Source organism: Ictidomys tridecemlineatus, chromosome 1, assembly GCF_052094955.1.
Source record: "Ictidomys tridecemlineatus isolate mIctTri1 chromosome 1, mIctTri1.hap1, whole genome shotgun sequence".
NCBI classification, from domain to species: Eukaryota; Metazoa; Chordata; class Mammalia; order Rodentia; family Sciuridae; genus Ictidomys; species Ictidomys tridecemlineatus.
Window position 1 is genome coordinate 170563926 of NC_135477.1, and position 11630 is coordinate 170575555.

An 11630-nucleotide genomic window follows, 5' to 3' on the forward strand; every position below is an offset into this window, starting at 1 on the left:
ATGTTCAAGAGGACGTGATATGGATCTCATCATTTAACTGTCAAGTTCACATTGAAATAAGAGCATGTGGGATGGGGGATGGGAGATTGCAACCAACTTGGAATGTGCAATCTGCTGTGCAGTGCCTTTCCTTTGGCATTTTGTGCTGACAGTGCAGCGTGCCAACTCTGTGGACACGTGTGCAGAATTTAGTTATTTACTATTATAGGACTTTTCTCATAGTTCTCCATGGGAGATAAGAGGGGATATAGGTATTTCTTTTTCACCCAAGACAAGGGTGAGAGGGCCAAAGGTAACTATTTGACAGTTTCGGGCCTTGGTGAAGCCCTATTCTGTCAGTGTCCTACTCCACTAAGTTGGAGCCTAAGATGCCTTTACTTTGACAGTTTCTCAGCCATGGACTAGCCCTGTGCCTGCTGGGTGGCTGTGGAGAGCGAGGCAGGAGCAAGGTTTTCAGGTGCAGAATGGACTCATACACTTTCCCCTGGGAACAGTTTGGAACAGTGGAGCTGTCCTGGGATTATTTCTCACTCGATGAGTTGATCCTAGCAAAAGGCTGAGGGAGAAAAAGGTAAAGAAGCAGCAGAAGCCTGGCCAAGTCACCCAGGGAAGGTGAACGTATAGAGGTGACCAGACAATGTTCTGCAGAGGACCCAGCCCGAGTGATCCTGCAGGGCAGCCACACAGGAGCCAAAGGCCAGTCTATGTTATCCAGAGAAGCAGCCGCCAAGGAAATGAGATCTGCCCCTCCCTGCAGGCAGCTAAGTAAGGCACCATCTCTTCCCTCCCAACCCTCTGTCTTGCCCTAACCCCAGAGGGCGCAAGCCCAGGAGATGGGATAGTGAGAGCAGACCACAGCCTCTCCTCTGTCCTTCTCTTCATGCACTTTAAACTGCTTAGAAAGTCAAGTTGAGATGTATGTGTATGGAGGGGGGACGGGGTGGTGGTGGTGAGGATTTGAAGTGGAGGTTTCGAGAAGGAAGTCATTACTTGAAAACAAGTTTAATATTGTGGAATGCACTGAACAACCCCTAATAACCAGAAATAAATGGAACTGGACCAGGGTAACATTAAGCATCCTTAGAGAAATTTTGAAACACAGAGTTTTTTTTTGTGGCGATTTTGTGTTGGAAATGCTGGAAGTGAGTCTCCTTGATTAACTGAATGCTGTCGGAGTTGTCAGGGGTCCACCTTGGGGCACTTGGGGTCAAGATCCCAGGGGATCACGCAGGCCTGGAGAGTTACCATCACTACACATTGACCGTTAGAGACAACACTGGAGGGAAAAGGAGGGTGTGTGGCCGGGAGACCTCGAAGCCTCAGCAACTGGTGTTGAAGTTAGTGGGAGAGAATAGGACTGTCCCACCCTCCTCAAGGGCATAGTGACGGTTGTCATGAGCCTCGGGCCTTTTTTATCCATGTTGACTGCTGAGTTCTTTCCTTCCCTCGGACTCTCTCCGAGAAATCCCTCCATCACATGCTCTTCCAGTTACCTGGCAGTCCTGAAGTCCCAAGACCGAGGGGATCGCCAGAAACTCCCTCCCAGGCCCAGTTGTGCCTACAGAGCAGAACCAGGCAGGGCGGGAAAGTAAGGCTGAGGCTGAGGGGAAGAGCATTAGGAAGCCTGGGCCCACTGAAAACAAAACTCCCCTGAATTCTACCATGAGCTCTGTCTTGGGAACAAGAAGAGGAAGGTGCTAAGAGGGGAGGTTAGATTTTAGCAAGAGCTTAAAAATCTGACAGCAGAGGAAGAGAGACCAGAACCACAAAGCTAACATTTTGCAGTTGGACATCATTTGATTCTTTAAAAAGTCCCTGGTCTCAGGAGGGGCTGTCCCTGGGTAGGGGGTTCTATTCCTAACTGGGGAAAGAGCCGGGGAAGCATGAATGGTACCTGGTCCCTTCCCTAAATCACTCTCCATCGGCACCCCATGATGCTGGGAATCCCCAGGGTCCGAGTTCCTGTGCTGTTGATGACAGTTTTGACGTTTGCTTAATGAATTTCACCCTGGTGTTTCAGTCTACAGATGAGCTGACTGAGGCTTGGAGGTGTAAACAGGACCAGTACACGGCCAGGGGTCAGACCCAGCTCTGTTTCTAGTCCCACCAGGGGCTAGAGCAGATATTCACTCATTGGCTCTGACATGAGGCTTCCTAAAGTGTGGCAGCACAGAGAAGCTCAGACTGTGGGCTTTGGAGCTGGGAGAGCATGAAAATGGATTTTGGATCCCTTCTTGATCAGTTGTGAGACTTTTGTCAAGAAAATTAAGTAAGCTCCATGAGTCTACTCTGTGGTTAGTGATTTTACTCCCACTGATATTTACTTATTTATTTTGGTACCAGGGATTGAACCCAGGGACACTCAGTCACTAAGCCTCATCCCCAGCTCCCTTTATTTTCTATTTTGAGACAAGGTCTCACTAAGTTGCTCAGGGCCTCACTAAATTGCTGAGGCTGGCCTCGGACCTGTGATCTTCCAGCCTCAGCCTCCCCAATTGCTGGGATTACAGGTGTGTGCCACCTCACACCCGGCCATGCTGATTTTTTTAAAGCTGCCTCTCCTTTAGCCATGAGTCAGCAGTGACAGGAAGGGGATAGATAGCAAATGATCAGGGCAACAGCCAGCTCCTCCTGAGTGTTGACGTGGTGCAAGGCACTGTGCTAAGCACATTACATGCACATTATGTGACATTTCCCTGAGGTCTGGATGATTAGCCAATCTCAATATGCAAGCAAGAAGCACATTCAGCTACAAGAAAAAAGAACCAGGGTTTGAATCCTGGGGAGTGGTCTCTGGAGCTAGGGAGAGGATGGTGGTGCTCACAGAGAGTGAGTAGAAGCTTTGGTCCTGAGTGTAGCATGGGACTTGTGGTCACTGGAGGGAAAGGACACAGGGGACAAGAGCAGAATGAGACCAGGTACCCATGAAATGAGGATTAGGACATTTGAAATGGCTGTCACCTGGTGATCCAGGTGAGGTACTTACTGCTGTGAGCCTAAGTCTCCCTATCTGAGACATGGCTGTCCCAGCTTCACTAGGTTAAAGGAGATTAGGATGCGGAGACACTTTGTAGGTTGAGGATCACTTAACTAATTATTACTGTTATTATTGAAGTGTATTCTAGGATGACATTTTGGTAAGCATGCTGGTTTCTTGTAATCTTAATGCTTACAGTAATTCACTATTTTGCATTTTATTTTTTAGCCTGACTTAATAGTTTTTAATGAAATCTTTTTTTTTTTCTCCTTCATTAAGAAGCTAGTGTGGTAGACAGTATCCTCCAAATACGGCCGAAATGACATAAATCCCAACCCACCGGGTACCCATTTTTATAATGTACCCATTTTTATAACTTCCCATTTTTATAATGTGACCTATCTCCATGGAAGGGGTGGGGTGTCTGCGTCTTCTCCAAAACCGGGGCAGACCTTTGTAACCACCTTGACTCATCGCACGTGACAGAAATGACAGCAAGCGGGGACGAGTGCAGGGTTGGAAAGGGAAAGTCTAGATTTCAGGGTGTTTCCTGGTGAAGCACAGAAACACCCCCTTGGGGAGATGTGACAGTGGTGTTGGCTTCTCTGGCTTTACCCTGTGGTCCTCTTTACTTCTCAAGTTGCTTCATTAAAATTTTCCTCTGAGGAGAGAGAGAGAGAGAGAAAGTTTAGTAACCCTTCGCCTGAGTGGAGTCTAAGATGAGAAGGGAACGCTCCAGAGCTCCCAGTTTGGTGGGGTGTAGTCACTCTGTGGAGCCACTCGCCCCAGCAGAGAGGTCCCTAGGCCATGTCCTCCTGGTGGGATCAGGAATGTGGGCATGCCTGGGAGTGGCAGGTGGGCCCCAAGGCCTGAAGGTCAACAGCACCCATGAGTGTGGGTGACTGAGGGTCCTCAGAGAGCTGAATTGTGGCTTTTTATCCTCCCTCTTGCCTGAAGTTTCTGGGCAAGAAGATCCTCACCACAAAATTTAAAATAGCAGATACCTTCTATGTGCAAATCGCTTCGCAGACTGGGAAGATTTATATGTTACTTTATCCCCACCCCGCCCCTGCACCCCACAGTCCTATAAAGAAACCGGGCACCATCATCATCATCATCATCATCATCATTACCATTATCTTGGTTCCATAAGTAAAGAGACTGAGAGGGCCAGGGCTTTGCTCAATTTCACAGTTAACAGTGGGGAAATGTCCCTGAGAGAAGCAGGTCTTCCAGGGGAGTCTCCTTTGGCTGAGTCACAGATGTGATCCACAGGGGAGCTGGAACTGGGGCACTGCAGCAGATCAGAGGCGGGTCACTTTCACCCTCTCCCCAGACTGGCTGCTGTCTTGTGGTGGGACATGTGGTGTTGGGAGTAAAAACCCTGAGCTCTTCACCTCTGCTGCCCTGTGGTCCCCCAGTGACTCTCTAGCCCCTAGCAGGAAAGAACCACCATGTCAGTCATTCCTATCTTAGTGGGAATTTAAGGACCTAAGTTTCTTCTCTCAAAGATATTTACCTTAAATCTTATCCCTCCTGATCTTGGACTCCTGGAAAAGATGTTTCTAGCATCAGTGAGAGGATAGAAGAAGCTTTATCTCAGGGCCAGGAAATGAGTGGAAGAGATTTTATAGCTGCCCCCATCCAGGTGTGAGCAGATGTTAGCTACTTCAATCATGGAACTCAGTTGTCAGACAGGTGAGTGCCTGGTGCTGAGCACAGAGTGGGAAGGAGAACGTGGTCCATTCATGAGCTGGGGATGCAGCAACAGTCAGATTGTGACTGATGCCTGAGATAATCTACTTACAGGAAGAGGAGATTTATTTTGGCTTAGAGTTTTGGAGGTTCCGGTTTATGGTTGGTGGGTCCCATTGCTTTGGGGCATGTGGTGAGGCAATACATCATGGCTGGGTACACAAGGTAAAAACATTAGTGTCATGGCTGGAAAATGAAAAGAGAAAGAAGAGGTAGAATCCCTCTGTCCTCTTCAAGGGCATGTAGAGCGTGTATGACTGACATGGTGGTTCTTTCTTACTAGGGACTGGAGAGTCACTGAAGTATCTAAAAGAGCTCCCACAAGTACCCACCTTTTAAATTTTCCATCACTTCCATAAGCACCAAACTGGGCACCAAGCCTTTAACTTAAGGTCTGTTGGGGGAAATTTAATATTCAAACTAGAGCAAGAAATGAGTCGAATATGGGCTGTGGCAGGAGCCCTGGTTGGGCGGGGGAGACAGGAAAGCATCCAGTAGTCACGATACCTTTAGAGAGTGCTGCTGTAGGAGTAAGCATTCAAAGTGCTCCAGAGCATGCAGAAGCTGAGGTTGGAGTAGTGGATATCAGAACTTTTCTAGAGGAGGTGATTTCATCAGGTCTGAATCTGGAAGGGTAATGAAGGGGCCACTTTCGAACATCTTCTTAGTTTGGCTTCTCTAGAAAAACAGGACTGAAGAATTTCCCATTAATACCACAGAGAAGGGCCAGCTCAGGGAAGCAGTGTGAGGGCAGGGGATTGAGTGGACAAAGGAGGGAGACCAACAGGAGGGAGGGCCTTATTGCACGGGCCTGGTTGATCACTCCATCTTGCTGGACATCCCCAGAGAGGGATAGACCTCTGTCTCCTGAGCTGTGTCCTAGGGAAGAGGAAGCATCCTCTGGTTCTCTTCCATTTCAGGTCCCTAATGACCAAAGTTTGCCCCATGGGGAGCGGAGTTGGCTTCTGCACATTTCTAGCCTGAGTCACATGCCCTGCAGCTGGCAGTTCATCTGAGTCTGGGTCTGGGTGTGCGGGAGATACCAGAGATTGCTTAGGGCTCAACCTAGACCCTGGTGGCCAAGGTGCCAGCACAGAAGATGGCCAGGAAGAGGAGCATCTTCAAGACACCAGAGCATTTACACACAGTAGATTGTCTCACTTCACAATAACTCTCGTCATGAACTGAATTGTGTTCCCCAAAAAGATATGTTGAAGCCCTCACCCTCAGTACCTGGAATGTTACCCTATTGGAAATAGAGTCTTTGCAGGTGTAATCAGGATATAAATTGAGATGAGGTCATACTTTTAGGGCAGACCTTTAATCCAATATGAGGGTTATTAGAAGAGATACAGAGACAGACGCATACAGAGAGGACATTGATGTGAAGACACAGGTATGCAGGGAGGGTACCGTGTGACCATGGTGCAGAGACAGGGGCATGCATCCATCCACAGCCAGGGATGCCCATGATGGCTGGCACCACAGAAGCTCAGTGAAGGCACAGAACAGATTTTCCCCAGTCTCTAGAGAGAGCAGGGCCCTGATTTTGGGTTCTAGCCTTCAGAAGGTTCTAGGGAGAGAGAATAAACTTGGATTGTTTCAAGTCACCCAGTTTATGGTTCTTTGTTTCAGCAGCCCTTCGACAGGAGCATAGCTTGAATGTCTGTCTTTCACCATACCAATGCAATGGTATCTGGCAGTGGTGGGGAACCTCTAGAAAAACAGGACTAGGTCAAGTGGGCTCCACCCCCATGGATGGACGAATGCTGTTCTTGCGGGAGTGGCTGCTGTAAAGTGAGTCCCATCCCTTGTGCTTCTCTCAGTCACACGCATTCTGTTGCCCTTCCAAGGCTTTACGTTTTTTCCAAGAGACCTAGCAGCTTAAAGCTCTTGCCAGAGGCCAGCATGGTGCTTCCAGAAGCACGAGCTAAATAAGCTTCTTCTTTTTCTTCTTTCGTATTCTTATTCTTATCTTATTCTTATTCTTCCTCTTACTCTTCTGTATAAATTACCCAGTCACAGGCATTCTTTTATAGCAAGAGAAAATGAACTGGGTATTATTATATTCATTTCATAGAAACAAAACTAACACAAAGCAAAGTTCTCATTGAGGTTTTCATGGAGCGGGAAACACAGCTGGGAGCTGGACCCCGGTTTGTCCTGTTCAAATCTCTGCTTGTGCCTTCTGTTGTACCAAAGATGGGCGGGGGTCAGCCAGGAGGGGCCTGGGAGAACAATGCCCTAGTAAAAGGGCAAGCCTGAGCCCCTGCAAGATCATAAAAGATGGACAGCATTGAAAAGAGTGAGATAAAGAGTGATGCTGAGCTGATGATAATGAGGACGGTGAGAGAGGGGTCATTGAGAACGTTCACTCGGTACGTGCTGTTTAGTCTTTACGTGTACTCATTCATTCAAGTCCCACAAACCTCCATGGTGGGGAAATTTATAATACCCATCCTCCAAATAAGGACACAAGGCACAGAGAGGTTAAATAACTTGCTTCCTCAGGACTGCAGGAAGGGGATTGGAACTCAGGCTGCTGGCTCTAGAGCCTGAGGTCTTTGCATGGGCTCTGCATTCCTTCACCCAGGCTTGGTAAAATGGCTCCCCTGTGGTGGATACCATAGTTGCAGAGATGAACACACTTTTGTCTTACTAATCAAACCTAATTGATGCCCCTTCTCACTTACCCAAGGGCTGAACTGTTCAAAACAGTGGCCACTAGACACATGTGGCTACTGAAGTGTGGCCAGTCTGAATCAAGGTGTGTATAATACATGCTGGGTTTAGAAGACCTAGCTCACACACACAGAAAAAGAATGCAAAGTACCTCTTTAGTCATTTTTTAAGATATTGATTGCATGCTGAAATGATTATATTTTAGGTATGTTAGGCTGAATGAAATATATCATTAAGGTCCTTTAAAAATATGAACACAAGAAATTCAAGTCCCCTCTGCACACACGTGTCTCTGCTGTTGAATGCCGTTGCTCTGCCATGTGCGTGCTTTGAAGGTAGGAACCATCTTTGTCCTGTTCTCTGTGGATCCCAAGAGCCCGAACAGGGCCTGGCATATGACAGTCCCTCAGCACATAATTGTTGGATAAGTAAGTGAGTGAATAAAGGAGTGACCTGATCCAATCCCACCTGCATCTGCTCCTCCGTTCCTTGTGATAAGATTGGACCTCCTTTTCACCTTGCCTTATCTCTGGGCAGCCACTCAGTTGCTTCTAGGCTTCCAGAGAGAATGGATGGCACTCAGTGCCAGCTAATTGAGAGGGTGGGCACCTGGTAGAATTTGGAGAATAAAAATGGTCAGATATTTGCAACCAAAATGGCAGTGACCCCTCGCTGGAGGCAAACTCGGTGCTGGGCATCATTCTGGGTACTTTACATGGAATGACTTATTTGATTCTAACACCCAATGGCATCAGTCCCACTATCAAGTCCTTTCAAAGATGGGGAACATTAAAGCTCACACAGGTTAAATTAGACCCCCAGAGTCATGCAGGTCTGTCTGATATGACATTTGTGCTCTAACCCACCTCCATGGCATAGGGAAGGGGAAATGGGGGCCCCCAATCCTGAGTGATTCTATACCAGGTCCCAGAGCAGCCTCAGCAGGTGGCCTCGGTTCTCCAGGGTTCTGGGGACCCCCTCAGACGTGTCTAGCACCACTGAGCGTCCGGCCGTGGATTGTGAGTGTGTAGAAATGTGCCGTCTGAGCGTGCAGACATCCTGCCATGCATCTTCACCAGAGGTCTGGGCGCCCTCTGTCCCTGTGATGCAGCAGGAGTGCGTGGGGGTGGGCCTCCCCGAGTAAGGCCTGACCGTGCTGTTCTTCACTCCTTCATCTGTAAAACAGAGGGAGGGAGAGTGCATTCCTCATCAACATTACTTTTTTTTTCTTTTTTGGTACTGGGGGTTGACCCCAGGGGTGCTTAACCACGGAGTCACACCCCCCAGCTCTTTTTTATATTTTACTTAGAGATAGGGTCTCACTGAATTGCTGAAGGCTTCGCTAAATTGCTGAGGCTGACTTTGAACTCACAATCCTCCTGCCTCAGCCTCCTGAGCCTGGGATTATAGGCGTGTGCCACCATGCCTGGCTAATATTATTCTTTTGAGAACTAAATGTTCTCAAAACAGGCACTTAGAGGAGGACTCAGAGTAGCAAGTAGCCAGTAAATATTACTTAAATGTTTAACAAATATTAAAAATAAATTATGCTTGATTTTTTTCATGAGAGGTATGCTTGGGTGGAAGTGTCACTGTCTGCTGATCATGGCCACACCTACAAAATCAAAGGACCCTGCAGAGGGGTATAGTGTATTTGTTGAATGGGCACGTATTGAGCACTTACTGTGTGCTGTGCCAGGCAATGTCACATGGCAGAGACAAGGAAATGAAAAGGAATTTACCTACTCTTAAGAAGCTCTTATTCTACCTAGAGAGACAGACAAATTCATTGACACATGAAAATATCATAATTATCAGCTACTTATTAATAAAATAGCTGGTAATATATAGCTAATTGGTAATGAATGCATATTTATTTTTTCATGCAACACCTGCTTTTAGGATATTTGCTGTAAACTGTCAGGCTGACTGTGTGTGAGGATGATCAAGGCAAACCCGACTCCCAGTCCAGAGGGAAATAGAGGCAAGAGGGCAAGGTGAAGATGGAGAAAGCAAGAGTTGCAGGCTATCTGAGCCTCTCACACTGACAGTCCCCACAAAATACAGCAAGAGCAGATTTGGTGGCTTTAACCGCAAATATTTATTTTCTTCCATCTCTGGAAGATGGAAGGCCAAGATCAAGGGGGCTGCAGGGTTGGTTTCTGATGATGCCTCTCTTCCTGGTTATGTCTTCACATGGCCTTTCCTCTGTGTGTGTGTATGGAGAGAGAGGGAGAAAGATGGAGAGAGAGAGAGAGAGAGAGAGAGAGAGAGAGAGAGAGAGAGAGAGAGAGGAGAACATTCTCTAGCACCTGTTCCTCTCTTACAAGGGTGATCCCACTTAGCCTTGATTCCCACTTAGTCTCCTCATAGACTCCATCTCCAAACACAGTCACACTGGGGCCTGGGACTTCAGCACAGGGACTGTGGGGACATGACATAACAGGCATCCACAGGAAGGGCACACAGGACTGACTTCTGGGCAGCCAGGGCAAGCAGTTTAACTGAGGCTTGAAGGATATGAGTCTCAGCTGTGCAAAGAGGAGAGAGAGTGTCTCCAGCTCAGGAAACAGACCCAGAGAAGGTCTGGAAGGGAGAGTGTGGCCCTTTCAAGACACAGCAAATGTTTTACTCTCAAATATAAGGGGGGCAACGAGGGAAGGTGTTATGGTTTAGGCAAGAGGTGTCCTCCAAAAGCTCATGTGGGAGATATGCAAGGTATAGAGAGGCAATGATTGGGTATGAGAGCCTTGACCTGATCAGTGCATTAATCCACTGATATAAACTAACTGGGTAGAAACTACAGGTGGTTAGGGTATGGCTGGAGGGAGTGGGTCCCTGGGGGTGCCTGACTTTGGGGTTTGTATTTTGTCTGCAGTGAACATAGCTCGCTCTCTCTCTCTCTCTCTCTCTCTCTCTCTCTCTCTCTCTCTCTCTCTCTCTCTCTCTTCTCTCTCTCTCCTTCCTGATTGCTGTGGCCTGAGCTGCTTTTCCCCTTCTCATCCTCTGCCATGATGTTCTGAGTCAGCCATCTCTGAGCTGAGACCCCGGAAACCAGGAGGCCCAAATAAACTTTTCCTCCTCTGAAGGAGTTCTTGTCAGGTCTTTTGGTCGCAGGGAGGCAGAAGCTGACTGAAACAGAAGGCAAGACTTGGGAAGAACACAGAGGCTTTGGAGAGCCATGGGAGCTCCATTCAAGGAGTTTGAACTTCCTCTAAAGGGATGAAGAAGCCAGTGATGAGCACGAAAAGAAATCAGATGTGACGTGCTGGACGGTTCCCGCATGAGCTTGGGAAGGCTCCCTGTTAAATTTTCAGGAAATTTGAAAGTCGATTGTTAAACCATTGCAGCATAAAATTGGCCATGGTGAGAGCATTTCACACCATAGGGACTGGCAAATATGAAATAGCCCAGCTCCCTGCCCCCGCCGTGCCCCTGATGTGATGGGCAAAGGTGTGGTTTATGCAGTCGAGGGGGAGAAATAAAGAATGTCCACATGCTTCTGCTCTTTTCAATGCTTTATTTACTCATATCATTCAATATGATTTCACTCTTTAGGTTCTTAATCAACAATCCTTAATGCTAGGCACTGGAATAGATACAATCAATCCACTGCAAACAATTCTAGATTAATTCTGAACACCGTAAACATCCTTAATCCTGGCAGGCTCCTGACAGACATTCCCTCTGCACGCGAAGCTCAAGTGCCAGATCTAAAGTCTCAAGCCTTAGGCTCTAAGTTCAGCAGATGTACACTCACTCAGACCACAGTGATCAGGTCAGGGACCCAGGCAGGCTTCTTCTAGAGTAGAGCTGATGGCCGGTTGAAGAGAGAGTCACAGGGAGAAATTGCAGTTCTCACCAGGGACAAGATGTGGCTGTAGAGTTTGAGAGCGGTGAGGAAGATGCAGAGGATCAGGCAAAGAGAAGATTTGGGAAGTCAGTCCAGGTCCTTGTCAGGCTCTCAAGCATGAGGGCATCAGTGTCAGCTGGCTGAATGTCTTTCCATTTGCTCTATTATTTATACTAAATTTTGGGGCTTAGGACCACCTTTTCAATTCCTATGAGCTGCCATCAGATTTCTCAGTGACATCATTTGCCCTGGGGTTAAAGCATCTGGTCTGGTGGTCCCCACCCTGATTTTCTTGCCTCTCCCCCTTATGGGGGCGAGGACAACATGACAGAGACTTCACTCTGAGCTTGTCAGGGTGGGGAG

General features: G+C 47.7%; 1 long non-coding RNA gene across 1 annotated transcript; it reads right to left on the bottom strand.

Moving 5' to 3' along the window:
- Positions 1 to 3239: 3239 nt before the first annotated feature.
- On the bottom strand, positions 3240 to 8584 carry LOC144378142 (uncharacterized). Its single transcript, XR_013439729.1, has 3 exons — positions 8336 to 8584; positions 5240 to 8023; positions 3240 to 3638 (listed from the first exon to the last, which is right to left on the bottom strand). It is a non-coding gene; the product is annotated as an uncharacterized LOC144378142 (long non-coding RNA).
- Between the last annotated feature and the right edge of the window lie 3046 nt (positions 8585 to 11630).